The following is a 13,659-nucleotide window of genomic DNA, read 5'->3' as shown; positions in this document are numbered from 1 at the left end:
TGAACATCCTGTCTGGTCGCTTTCAGTTCGGCTCTAATCAATTCTGTTTGGTCATCCATGGCTTTCTCCAACCTAGCTATTGCCTGGATAATTGTTAGCCTGAATTCTCTTTCCGACATATTGTCTATGTTGATAGCCGTTAGCTCTGTTGCAGAAGGTCCATCCTCTGTATTTTTCTTCTGTTGGGCATTCCTCCTCCTAGTCATTTTGGTGGGAGAAGACTGAACAGATGTAGCTGGATGTATCAACTCTGGTGCAGTCAAGGTGCACCCTGGAGCACTTCCTGATCTCCGTCTCAGAAGCCTCAGTCTGGGTGCAGAAGCTGAATAAATTCCCCCTTGGACGCTGGCAGTGCAGGTTCCAAGTTGGAGACCCTGGGGGCGCAGGATCTTTTGCTCGTCCCCAAAGCCAAGGCAGTGGCGGCTGTCTGGGAGCTCCTGACCGCCAGAGAGGTTCCAAGCAGCGATCGCACACTGAGATTTTGCCGCTGGCCGGGGCTGGGAGTGCCCGGCTTGCGCGCACCTCTTTTCAGAGGCGGCTGTGGGTCGGGCGCGCGTCTGGGGCACTGAGAACGGGGCGCTGGTCCGTAAGCCGCAGGCTGGGCTTTTGCGCGCCTCTGTCCGGGGAATAGTTTCGCGGGCGCGCGGCTTAGACTTTGAAACAATGGCCCGGGTCAAGAAGCGCCCCAGGGCCTTAGAAACCCAGGAGAGCTGGAGCGACGTGCACGCGCATCTCAAGCTTTGTGGTAGGGCTAGCGCGCGTTCTGCAGACCGGCTCCCATCCCCTCACAGGAGCCGGAACCCCGCGCTCTGGGGCACGCTGGCGGCTTAGGGACCAGGAGCCGGTTTCTCCGCCGCACTCTCTCTGTCTCCGCGCCGGGGAGGCCGTCTGGGACCGGGGACTCAAGCCCCTGTCCCTAGCCGCCCCCGCGATCCTTTGCTCTTTTGGAGTGCTTTCAACCAGTCTCCGAGTTAATGCTGGTCCCCAGACGCAGGGCGCTCTCGCTCGTATCGGGGTATGACTTTCCCACCGGTCGCCTCTGGTGGCTCCCTCCCCCTTTTATCTTCCGATATCAGTCCGCTGTTCCCATTCCGCTTTACCTGCTCACTGGCGTCTTCTGCCCCTGTAGAGGTCCAGACGTGTATAATTCTGATCTCAGGCTGATTTCATGGGTGATCAGAGTTCTTTGGTAGGTAATCAGCTCACTTTGGGGTACCAGCTGAAAAGACGCCTCTTCCTAGTACCCCGCCATCTTGTCCCCCCCACACTGTTATCTTATTTCACTTTTTTTTCTTCTCCTTGCCTTGCCCGCTTTTGATGGTTTTTGTAAGTTCAGAGGAAAGCAAACTGCACCCTGACCTCCCTCTGAGAGAGAAGCCTCAGTCTGGCTGCAGAGCCCCAATAATTTCCCTCTCGGCTGCTGGCAGAGCAGGTCCCTGAGTCAAGGTCCCTGGGGACGCAGGATCTTCTGTTTGTACCCAAAACCATGGCAGCAGCGGCTGTCTGGGCAGCTCCAGATTGCCAGAGAGGTTCCAAGCAGCGATCGCATGCTGAGATTTTCCCGGTGGCCCAGGCTGGGAGTGCCTGGTCTTTAGGGGTCTAAGAGCACCAGGCTTGCACGCACCTCTCTCAGGGGAGTGTGTGGGGCACGCGCGCGTCTCAGGCTCTGGTGGAATGGCGCAGGTCTAAGAGCACGGGGTTGTGGGGGGAGGGGAGTGCGCGTCTCAGGCTCTGTAGCACCTGCCCTCTGGCTCTGGAGCCTCTGCCTTCTGGCAAGGCTCCCACCCCTCACAGGAGCCGGACCCCACGTGTTCATGTGCGCGCTGGCGGCTCAGGACCAAGACCTGGTTTCCCCGCCACACTCTCTCTGGCTCAGCGCCAGGGGAGGCTGCCCTGGGTCTGGGGACTTAAGCCCCTGTCCCTAGTCGCCCCGATTCCTGCAATTTCCCCCTGCAGTCCTTTGCTCTCTTTGAGTGCTTTCAATCAGACTCCAAGTTAATGCTGGTCCCCAGAGGCAGGGCACTCTCAGGTTGGGGTATTACTTTCCAACCGGTCACCTCTGGTGGCTCCCTCCCCCTTTTGTTTATCTTCTGATATCAGTCCGAAGTTCCCACACTGCTTTACCTGTCCACTGGCGTCTTCTGCCCCTGTAGAGATCCAGACGTGTATAATTCTGATCTCAGGCTGTTTTCATGGGTGATCGGATTTCTTTGGTAGATAATCAGGTCACTTTAGTGTACAGGTTGAAAAGGCACCTCCTCCTACTTCCCTGCCATCTTGTCTCCCCCGAATTTGGTAAATTCTTTATAGTCTTTGGATACTAGCCCTTTATCTGGCATGTCATTTACAAATATCTTCTCCCATTTCGTATGTTATCCTTTAGCTTTGTTGATTGTTTCTTTTGCTGTGTGAAGCTTTTTGTCTTGATGAAGTCCCAGTAGTTTTTTGCTTTCCTTTCCTTGCTTCTGAAGACGTGTCTAGTAAGAAGTTTCTGTGGTCTAGGTCAAAGAGATTGCTTCCTGTGTTCTCTCAGATTTTGATGGATTCCTCTCTCACATTTAGGTCTTTCATCCATTTTGAATTTAGTTTTATGTATGGTATAAGAAAGTGGTCCAGTTTCATTCTTCTGCCTGTGGCCATCCAATTTTCCCAACACCATTTGTTGAAGAGACTGTCTTTTTTCCATTGGATATTCTTGCCTGCTTTGTTGAAGATGAGTTGAGGGTCCCTTTCAGGGTTCTCTACTCTGTGTAAATTGATTTATATGTCTGTTTTTATATCAGTACCATGCTGTCTTGTTGATTATAGCTTTGTAATACAGCTTAAAGTCCAGAATTGTGATCCCTTCAGCTTTGCTTTGCTTTTATAACATTACTTTGGCTATTTGGGGTCTTTTCTGGTTCCATGCAAATTTTAAAATTGTTACAGCTCTGTAATAAGTACTGGTGTTTTGTTAGTGATTGCAATGAATGTGTAGATTGCTTTAGGTACTAAAGACATTTTAACAATATTTCTTCTTCCAATCCATGAGCATGGAATGTTTTTGCATTTCTCTGTTTCTTCCCCAATTTCTTTCCTAAGTGTTCTATAGTTTTCAGAGTACAGATCCTTTACATATTTGGTTAGGTTTATTCCTAGGTATCTTATGGTTTTTAGTGCAATTATAAATTGGATCATTCCTTGATTTTTCTTTCTGCTTCTTCATTATTAGTGTATAGAAAAGAAACAAATTTATGTACATTAATGTTATATCCTGTGACTTTGCTGAATTCCTGTATCACTTCTAGCATTTTTTTTTGTAGAGTCTTTCAGGTTTTCTATATAGAGTATTGTGTCATCTGTAAGTAGTGAAATTTTGACTTCTTCCTTGCCTTTTATTTCTTCTTCTTGTCTGATTACTGAGGCTAGGACTTCCAGTACTATGTTAAATAACAGTGATGAGAGTGGACATCCTTATTATGTTCCTGACCTTAGGGGAAAAGCTTTCAGTGTTTCCCCATTGAGGATGATATTAACTGTGGGCTTTTTTTTGTATCTGGCCTTTATTATGTTGTGGTATGTTCCCTCTAACCCTACTTTGTCACATGTTTTTTTCTCTGCATCTATTGAAATGATCATATGGCTTTTATCCTTTCATTTATTTATGTGGTGTATCATGCTTTATGACTGTTGAACCACACTTGCATCCCAGAAATAAATCCCACTTCACTGTGGTGAGTAGTTATTTTAATTTACTGTTGGATTAGATTTACTAGCATTTTATTGAGAATTTTTGCATTCATGTTCACCAGGGATATTGGCCTGTAGTTCTGTATTTTAGTGGAATCTTTGGTTTTGGAATCAGGGTAATGCTGTCCTCATAGAATGAATTTGGATTTTCCTTCCATTTCTATTTTTGAAATAGTTTGAGAAGAACAGGTATTAAGTCTTCTTTAAATGTGTGGTAGAAATATCCTTTGAAGCCATCTGGCTCTGGGCTTTTGTTTGGAGATTTTTGATTACTGATTTGATCTTTTTTGCTTCTTATCAGTCTGCCAAAGTTTCTATTTCTTCCTATTTCCCTTTTGGTAATTTATATGTTTCTAGGAATTTATCCATCTCTTTCAGTTTGTCCAACTTGTTGGCATATGGTTTCTCATAAAATTATCTTAAAATTGTTTATATTTCTATATAGTTTGTTGTTAATTTAAATTCAATTAGCCACCATATGGTACATCATTAGTTTTTGATGTAGCGTTTATGGTTGTAGTTTCTTCTCTCTAATTGGTGATTTGATTTATTTGGGCCCTTTCTCTTTTTGATAAGTTTGGCTAGGAGATTACTAATTTTATTAATTTTTTCAAAGAACCAGCTCCTAATTTCATTGATCTTTTCTAGTGGTGTTTTTGTTTCTATATCATTTGTTTTCATTTTCATTTGTTTCCCTGTAATTTTTTATTTCTTCTTTGATGTCCTGGTTGACCCATTCATCGCTTAGTAGCGTGTTATGTAACCTCCATGTATTCGTGGTCTTTCCAAATTTTTTCTTGTGGTTGACTTCAAATTTCATAGCATGCTAGTCAGAAAATATTCATGATATGATCTCAATCTTTTTATATTTGTTGAGGCCTCATTTGTGAACTAGTATGCAGTTTATTCTGGAGAATCTCCCATGTGCACTTGAAAATAATGTATATTTTGCTGCTTTAAAATGAAGTGTTCTGACTATACCTATTAAGTCCATCTGGTCCAGGGTGTCATTTAAAGCCATTGTTTCTTATTGATTTTCTGCTTAATCTGTCCATTGCTTTAAGTAGGGTATTAAAATCCCCTACCATTATTGTATTATTATTAATGAATTTCTTTAAGTTTGTTATTAATTTATTTATATATTCAGGTGCTCCCAAGTTGGGGGCATAATTATTTACAATTATTAGATCTTGTTGGATAGTCCCCTTTATTATGATGTAATATCCTTCTTCATCTCTTGTCAGTCTTTGCTTTAAAACCCAGTTTGTCTGATATAAGTATTGCTACTCCAGGTGAATGTCCATTTGCATGATACATATTTCTCCATTCTGTCACTTTTTTTTTTTTTGAGATTGTATTTATTTGTCAGATAGAGAAAGAGCACAAATAGGAGTAACAGCAGGCAAAGAAAGATGTGTGCTCCCCACTGGGCAGGACACCCAATGTGGGACTTGATCCCAGGACACCAGGACCATAACCTGAGCTGAAGGCAAAGCAACCCATGCATCCCTCCATTCTCTCGCTTTCAATCTGCAAGTGTCTTTAGATCTAAAATGAATCTCTTAGAGACAGCATATAGATAGATCTTTTTTTTTTTAAATCCATTCTGATATCCTGTGTCATTTGATTGGAGCACTTACTACTTTTACTTTCAGAGTAATTATTAATAGATATGTATTTCATGCCATTTTATTACTTGTTTTGTTATTGTTTCTGGAGATTTTCTCTGTTCTTTTCTAGTCTTTGTCACTTTTGGTTTTTCCTTTCTACTCAAAATTCTCCTGTGGAGTTATTCCTAGAAAACATATTGTAAACCCTAAGGAGTGATTGTGGAAGCAGCTGAAATGTCAGCAGTGTTCCTGTTCTTGGGCTATTGAACACAATGGCCTGCTAGGAACAGGATCTCATGATCTCCTGGCACAAGGCATAGGTTAAAAGAATATATTGTAAACCCTAATGAGTGACTGTAGGAAGCAGGTGAAACATCAGCACCATTCCTATTCTTGGGCTGTTGAACATAATGACCTGGTAGGAGCAGGATCCTATGATCCCCAGGGGCAAGGCATAGGTCCAGAGCTATGAAAGAATGTGACCCTCAGTCCCCCTTTCTGCACCTGGTGATTGCTAGCCCAAACATACCGCTTCTCCTTTATCCCGTGACTGACTCCCTGCATGCCTACACGTAGGGGAAGATACAAGCCTGCTTCAAGATATTTGCCATCCCTTTGTACTCCTTTGTCACACTTGGAGGCACCTGTCTTTGCTGATAAATAAATAAATAAATAAATAAATAATTTAAAAGCTATGTGCAGGATTCAGCTGCTGCTGCTCCTTTTTGCAGAGGCACCCCTGCATGGCTCCTCAGATTGGTGTTTGAAAACTTTATTTCAGTGAGTGATGACAATCTCCTTTAATATTTCTTGTAGGGCTGGTTTAGTGGTCATGAACTCCTTTAGTTTTTGCTCCTCCATGAAACTCTATCTCTCCTTTATTCTGAATGGTAGCTTTGCTGGATAGATTATTCTTGGCTGAAGATTTTTCCCATTCATTGAATATATCATGCCACTCACTTCTGGCTTGACAAGTTTCTCTTGAGAGATCTGCAGCTAACCTGTGGTTCTTCCCTTGTAAATTAGGGCCTTATTTTGTCACCACTCTTAGGATTTTTTCTTTTCTTTCTTTCTTTTTTTTTTTTTAAAGATTTTGTTTATTTATTTGATAGATGGTGAGAGAGGGAATACAACCTGGGGGAGTGGGAGAGGAAGAAGCAGGGTTTCTGCTGAGCAAGGAGCATGATGGGGGGGCTCAATCTCAGGACCCTGGGATCATGACTTGAGCCAAAGGCAGGCACTTAATGTTGAGCCACCCAGGTGCCCCAGGACTTTTTCTTTATCACTGTATTTTGCAGATTCAATTACAATATGTCTTCGTGTTGTATGGCCAAGTGATTTTTGAAAAGAATATCAAGATCACTCAATGAGGGAAAACTCAGTCTATTCAACAAATGATTCCAGGAAAACTGGATATCTACATACAAAAGAAAATATTGGACCCTAATTAACACCACTTACAAATTTAAAATAGGTAAGGAATCTAAATATAACATCTACAAATGTAGATCAAAAGCTTCATAGCATTTGATTTGGCAATGATTCCTGAGATATAACACACTAAAGACATGGATACCAAATAAGAAATAGATACGTTAGACTTTCTGAAAATTAAAAAAAAATTGATATATCAAAAGATACTATCAACAGAGTACAAAGACAACACACTTAAAAGTTATAAATACAATTGCAAGTTATCTAAGAGCTTAATATCCAGAATATATAGAGAACTCCTACAACTCGACAGCATAAAGCCAAATAAATCAATTCAAACTTGAGTGTAGGACTTAAATAGACATTTATCCAAAGAAGATATGTAAATATGAAAAAATACTCAATATCACATCATTAAGGAAGTGCAAATCAAGAGCAAAATGAAATACCACCTCACTTGCATCAGGATGGCTATTATTTAAAAAACCCACTATTAAAAAAGCCAAAACAAGACTCATTATTGCTTTTTATTCCTTTGCCAAAAATCATTGCATAGTATAAATATACCACATTTTACTTATCTGTTTATCAATTGGTGGAAATATGTGTTCTTTGGGGCTATTATGAATATTGTGGTTATGAACATTTGAGTACAATTTTTTTTTGTGGATGTATGTTTTTATTACTGAGGTATATACTTAAGATAAGTTGGGTCATATGGTAAGCACCTTTAGTAAATTTAAGGGTTTCAAAACTCTTTTTCTAACTAGCTGTAGCATTTCATAATCCCACCATCAATGTATAAATCTTCTAATTTACCCACATGCTACCCAACACTTGCTTATCTGACTTTTCTCTTGTTTGTTTTTTAAGTCATCCCGGTGGATTTGAAGTGTATTTTGTTATGGTTTTGATTTGCTATTCCCTAATGAATGATGATATATCCCATCTTGTCATTAGCTCATTGGCCATTTGTGTATCTTTTTTGGAGAAATATCTATCTAAATTCTTTGCTCGCTTATTAATTGAGTTATTTTTATTATTGAGTAATAAGAGTCCTTTCTATATTCTACATACATATAGTTTATCAGAAATGTGTTTTACATTCATTTTTATTATTCAGTGGATTATTTACAATTTCTTAATGCTGTCTTTCAATACATGGAAGTCCTTAATTTTTATGAAGTCCATATAATCTATTTCTTTCTTTTGTCACTTGTGCTTTTGGTGTCATTTCTAAGGAATCTCTACCTAACCAAGGTTTATGGGGATTTATTTTTAACCTTTCTTCTAAGAATTTTATAATTCTAACTATTTCATTTTTGTGTATTAGGCATTTGAGTTCATTGTTTTGTATATGGTGTGAGGTAGGGGTCCCAATTTATTTCTTTATATATGAATATCTAGCTGTTCAAGCACCCCTTGTTCAAAAGACTGCTTTATCCCATTGGGTGTTGTGGCTTTCCTATTGAAATTAAGTTTACCATAGGTATCTTGGTTTACTTCTACTCTCAATTCTATTCATATATATATATATATATATATCTCATATATAGATTTGTGTCTGTCTCCACATCAGTACCATGCCTTCTTGAAATCTGTAACTTTATAGAGTTTTAAATTGAGAGGTGTGAATCTCCCAAATTATTATTAATTCTAAAGATTATTTTGACTATTCTGGGTACTTTGCATTTCCCTATGAAGTTTAGAATCAGATTGTGAATTTCTGTAAACAGCTAGCTAGGATTTTGATAAGGACTTTTTTGAATCTGTGTATCAATTTCAAGAGTGCTATCACCTTAACAACCCATGAGCATGTCTTTCATTTGTTTTGTTTAGTTTTATTCAACAATGTTTTGTAGTTTCCTGTGTACAAGTCTTAATACTTGTTTTGTTTAGATTTATTCTTATTGTTAAGTGTTTTTGATCCTATTGTGAATGGAATTAATTTTCCAATTTCATGTTATTTTGTTTATTGTTAGTGCACAGAAAGACAGCTGTTTTTAAATATTGATCTTACAATCTTGCTGAATTTCTTTATTACTTTTGATTGTGTGTGTGTGTGTGTGTGTGTATACAAAATCATGTCATCTGGGAGACAAGATGATTTTGTTTCTTCCTTTCCAATATGGATGCCTTTCATTTTTGTTGTTGTTGTTGCCCAAACTAGAACCTTTGTTATAATGTACAGTAGAAGTGACAAGAATGCACTTCCCTGATAAAGGACATTTCTTGCTTCTGATCATAAGGGAAAATAATTCACTCTTTCAACATTAAGTATGATATTAGCTGAGAGTTTTAAATAATGCCCCTTCATCAGGTTAAAAAAAGTTCCCTTCTATTCCTATTTTGTTGAACAATTTCAAGAGCATTTCATGAATGGGCATTGAATTTTGTCAGATGCTTTCTCTGTGTCTACCGAGATAACCTTGTGATTTTTATTTTAATCATATCAGTATGGTATACAGCATTGCTTTTTTGGTATTAGTTAACCTTGCATTCCTTCAATAACACCTGCTTGGTAATGTTGTATAAAACTTCATTATGTGTTGCTGAATTTAGTTTCCTAGTATTTTGCTGTGGATTTTTCATCTATATTTGTAATAGATACTGCTTTTTGTTTGTACCAGGGAAAAACAGTGGCAGACTGATTATAGTTCTTAGGCACTTCTTTTTAGTACTTAAGTTAGTTGAATCTGGGGTTTTCTTTGTAAGTTTTTAATTTTTTAAATTTTTTAAAAAAGATTTTATTTATTTATTTGACAGACAGAGATTACAAGTAGGCAGAAAGGCAGGCGTGGGGGGAGGGGAAGCAGGCTCCCTGCTGAGCAGAGAGCCCGATGCAGGGCTTGATCCCAGGACCCTGGGATCATGACCTGAGCTGAAGGCAGAGGCTTTAACCCACTGAGCCACCCAGGCACCCCTGTAAGTTTTTTAAACTACCAATTCCATCTCTACTTATAATAGGTCTATTCAGATTTCCACTTCTTTTATAGTCAGTTTTGATGGTTTGGTTCTTTCTAGAAATATATTGGCTTGTAGTTCATAGTATTTCTTTTTCCTTTTTTAAATTTTATTTCAAGTTTTTATTTGAATTCTAGTTAGTTAACATATAGTGTAATATTGGTTTCAGGTGTAGAACATAGTAATTCATATAACTTACACATAACACCCAGTGCTCATCAAAACAACTGCCTTTATTAACACCCATGACAGCCTCTTCCATGTCCACTCCCCTCCAGCAATCCTCAGACTGTAGTAAATAGCCTCTTATGGTTTGACGCCCTTTCTCATTTTTTTCTTCCCCTATGTTCATCTGTTTTGTTTCTTAAATTCCACATGTGAGTGAAATTACCTGGTATTTGTCTTTCTCTGACTTATTTTGCTTAACATAATGCACTCTAACATAATACATTATATATATTATATATAACATATATAATATATATATGCCACGCCTTCTGTATCCATTTACCAGTCAATGGGCATTTGGGCTTTTGCAATAATTTGGCTATTGTTGATAATGCTGCTATAAACATCTGGGTGCATGTGTCCTTTCAAATCAGCACTTTTGTATCCTTTAGGCAAGTACCTAGTAGTGCAGTTGGTAGGTCATAGGGTAGTTCTATTTTTAACTGTTTGGGGAAATTCCATACTGTTTTCCTACCAACAGAATAAGAGGTTCCTCTTTTTCTGCATCCTTGCCAACACCAGTTGTTTCCTCTATTGTTAATTTTATCCATTCTGACAGACGTGAGGTGGTATCTCATTTGTAGTTTGTATTTCCCTTTAATAGCCTCTTATTTCTGTCTGGTCATTAGAGAAGTACCTTTGATTATTTTTTATTTTAATAATTTTAATCTTCTGTTTTTCTCATTAAGTTTTGGTAGGAGTTTGAATAGGATTGGTGCTAATTTTCTGTGTTTTTTTCTTTCTTTCTTTTTTCTCCTTTAAATGATTGGTACAATTCAGTAGTATAGCTATCTACTCCTGGACTTTTCTTTTTTAGAAGATTTTTGATACTGGTTCAATGTCTTATAATAAGTCTATTGAGATTTTCTGTTTTCTTCTGAGTCAGTTTTGGTGATTTGTGTATTCTAGGGATTTGTCCATTTTATCTAGATTATCTAAGTGTTTTGTATTATTATTTATAGTATTCTTTCAAAATCCTTTTAATTTCTTTGACGTTGGTAGTAATGTCTCCACTTTCATTTCTAACTTTAGTTATTTGCATCTTCCTTAATTTTTCTTAGCATAGGTAAAGATTTGTTGATTTTATTGTTATTTTCAAAGAACCAACTTTTGGTTTAAGTCATTTTCTTTTTCTATTTTCTATTTTATTTATCTTTGTCTGATTTTTATTACTTTATTATTTCTATTGGCTTTAGGTTTAGTTTGTTCCTTTCTTTTCTGATCACTTGAGGTGTTGGCTTAAGTTTTTGACTTGAGATATTTATTTATTTATTAAATTTATATTTAATATAAAAATTTTTAGACATAAATTTCCCTCTGGCCCCACTTTGGCTTCATATTTAAGTTTTGAAATTTTAATTCATCTCAAACTGTTTTCTAATCTCCACAGTAATTTTTTCTTTGACTTATTTGTTGTTTAAGAGTGTATTTACTTGGAAGGTATGTGCCATGGTGAGTGCTGTGAAGTGTATAAACCTGGTGATTCACAGACCTGTACCCCTGGGGCTAATAATACATTATATGTTAATAAAAAATATATATATATATATTTTAAAAAGAGTGTATTTACTTTCCTCATAGTTCCGAATTCTACAGTTTTCCTTCTATTATTGATATGTAGCATTTCTGTTGTGTTTTAAGATATTTTATAGATTTAATCTTTAGAATTTTATTGAGAATTATTTTATATACTTGCATGGTCTAACCTGAAGAAGGTTCTATGTGTACCTGAGAAGAATGTGTATGCTGAAGTTGGATGGAGTCTACTATGTATATCTGTTAAGTTTAGTTTATTACAGTGTTCTTTAAGTCATCCTTTTCCTCACTGATCTGTCTAGATGTTCAATCCATTATTGGAAGTGGTGTATTGAAATAAAGAACTATTTCTCCCTTCAATTTTGTCTATATTTGTTTCATGTGTTTTGGAGCTCTATTGTTTGGTACATGTATGTTTATAATTTTTGATGAATTATCTCTTTATTAATATATAATGTCCCTCAGTCTCTTGTAACAGCTTTTTATTTAAAGTCCATTTTGTCTGATATTAGTATAAACATCCAGCTCTCTTGGCTGTAATTTGCATGGGATATCTTTTTTCCATCTTTGCACTTTCAACATATTTGTGTCTATTATTTAAAATGAGTCTTGTCCATGCAGCATATACTTGGATAATTTTCTATTGATATGCTATGACAAATCTGTCTTTTAATTTTGACTTCAGTACATTTAAGTTTAAAGTGATTATTGACAATGAAAAACTTCTACAATTTTACTATTTATTTCTATTTTTAAAAATTTGTTTATTTATTTTCAGAAAAACAGTATTCATTATTTTTTCACCACACCCAGTGCTCCATGCAATCCGTGCCCTCTATAATACCCACAACCTGGTATCCCAACCTCCCACCCCCCCACCACTTCAAACCCCTCAGATTGTTTTTCAGAGTCCATAGTCTCTCATGATTCACCTCCCCTTCCAATTTCCCCCAACTCCCATCTCCTCTCTAACTCCCCATGTCCTCCATGCTATTTGTTATGTTCCACAAATAAGTGAAACCATATGATAATTGACTCTCTCTGCTTGACTGATTTCACTCAGCATAATCTCTTTCAGTCCCGTCCATGTTGCTACAAAAGTTGGGTATTCATCCTTTCTGATGGAGGCATAATTCTCCATAGTGTATATGGACCACATCTTCCTTATCCATTCGACCATTGAAGGGCATCTTGGTTCTTTCCACAGTTTGGCGACCGTGGCCACTGCTGCTATAAACATTGGGGTATAGATGGCCTTTCTTTTCACTACATCTGTATCTTTGGGGTAAATACCCAGTAGTGCAATGGCAGGCTCATAGGGAAGTTCTATTTTTAATTTCTTGAGGAATCTCCACACTGTTCTCCAAAGAGGCTGCACCAACCTTTTTTCTTCCTCACTTCTTTCTTTTTTTCTATTTTTTTATTATGTTATGTTAGTCATCATACAGTTCCTCACTTCTTTCTAATAATGCCTGTGTTTGTGTTTGAGTTGTGTATGTGTGTGCATGTGATATAGAATTTTGATTCTTTTTTAATTTACTTTTCGGTGACTATACATATTTCTTTGTTATTTTCCTAGTGGTTACTGTGGGCAAAGATAAAATGCTAACTTTACAATAATCTAGTTTGAGCTGATACCAACTTAGCTTCAAAATATACATGAAATCTTCTCCAATTTAGTTTGATCCCTCTTTTGTGTTGTTATTGTCACAAATTACATCTCTTTATATAGATTTATATTTAATCTTTTATGTGTTTGCCTTTTCCATCTTATAGGGTATAAAAAGAGGGCTTTGAAACTAGAAAACAATAACACTTGCTTTTATGTTTACCAGTGTAATTACCTTCACCAGTGATCATTATTTCTTTGAATGACTTTGAGCTACCCTCTAGTGTCCTTTCATCTCAGCCAGAAGGACTCCCTTTATCATTTTTTTTTTGGTAGGGTGACTGATAATGACAGCCCCTCTTTGCTTTTGTTATTGTGAGACTGTCTTATTTTTTCCTTTATCTTTGAAGAGTAGTTTTAACAGATATAGATTTCTTGGTTGACAGATTTTTAAAAAATTTTTCAGCTTATTTTAAATATATCACCCAACTATTTTCTTTTTTCAAGATTTTATTTATTACTTTAAAAAGAGAGAGAGAGAGCACAAGC

The sequence above is a fragment of the Neovison vison genome, chromosome 2, assembly GCF_020171115.1.
Source record: "Neovison vison isolate M4711 chromosome 2, ASM_NN_V1, whole genome shotgun sequence".
Lineage (NCBI taxonomy): Eukaryota > Metazoa > Chordata > Mammalia > Carnivora > Mustelidae > Neogale > Neogale vison.
The sequence above is the reverse complement of the archived record's forward strand: the minus strand, read 5'-3'. Positions refer to the sequence as shown.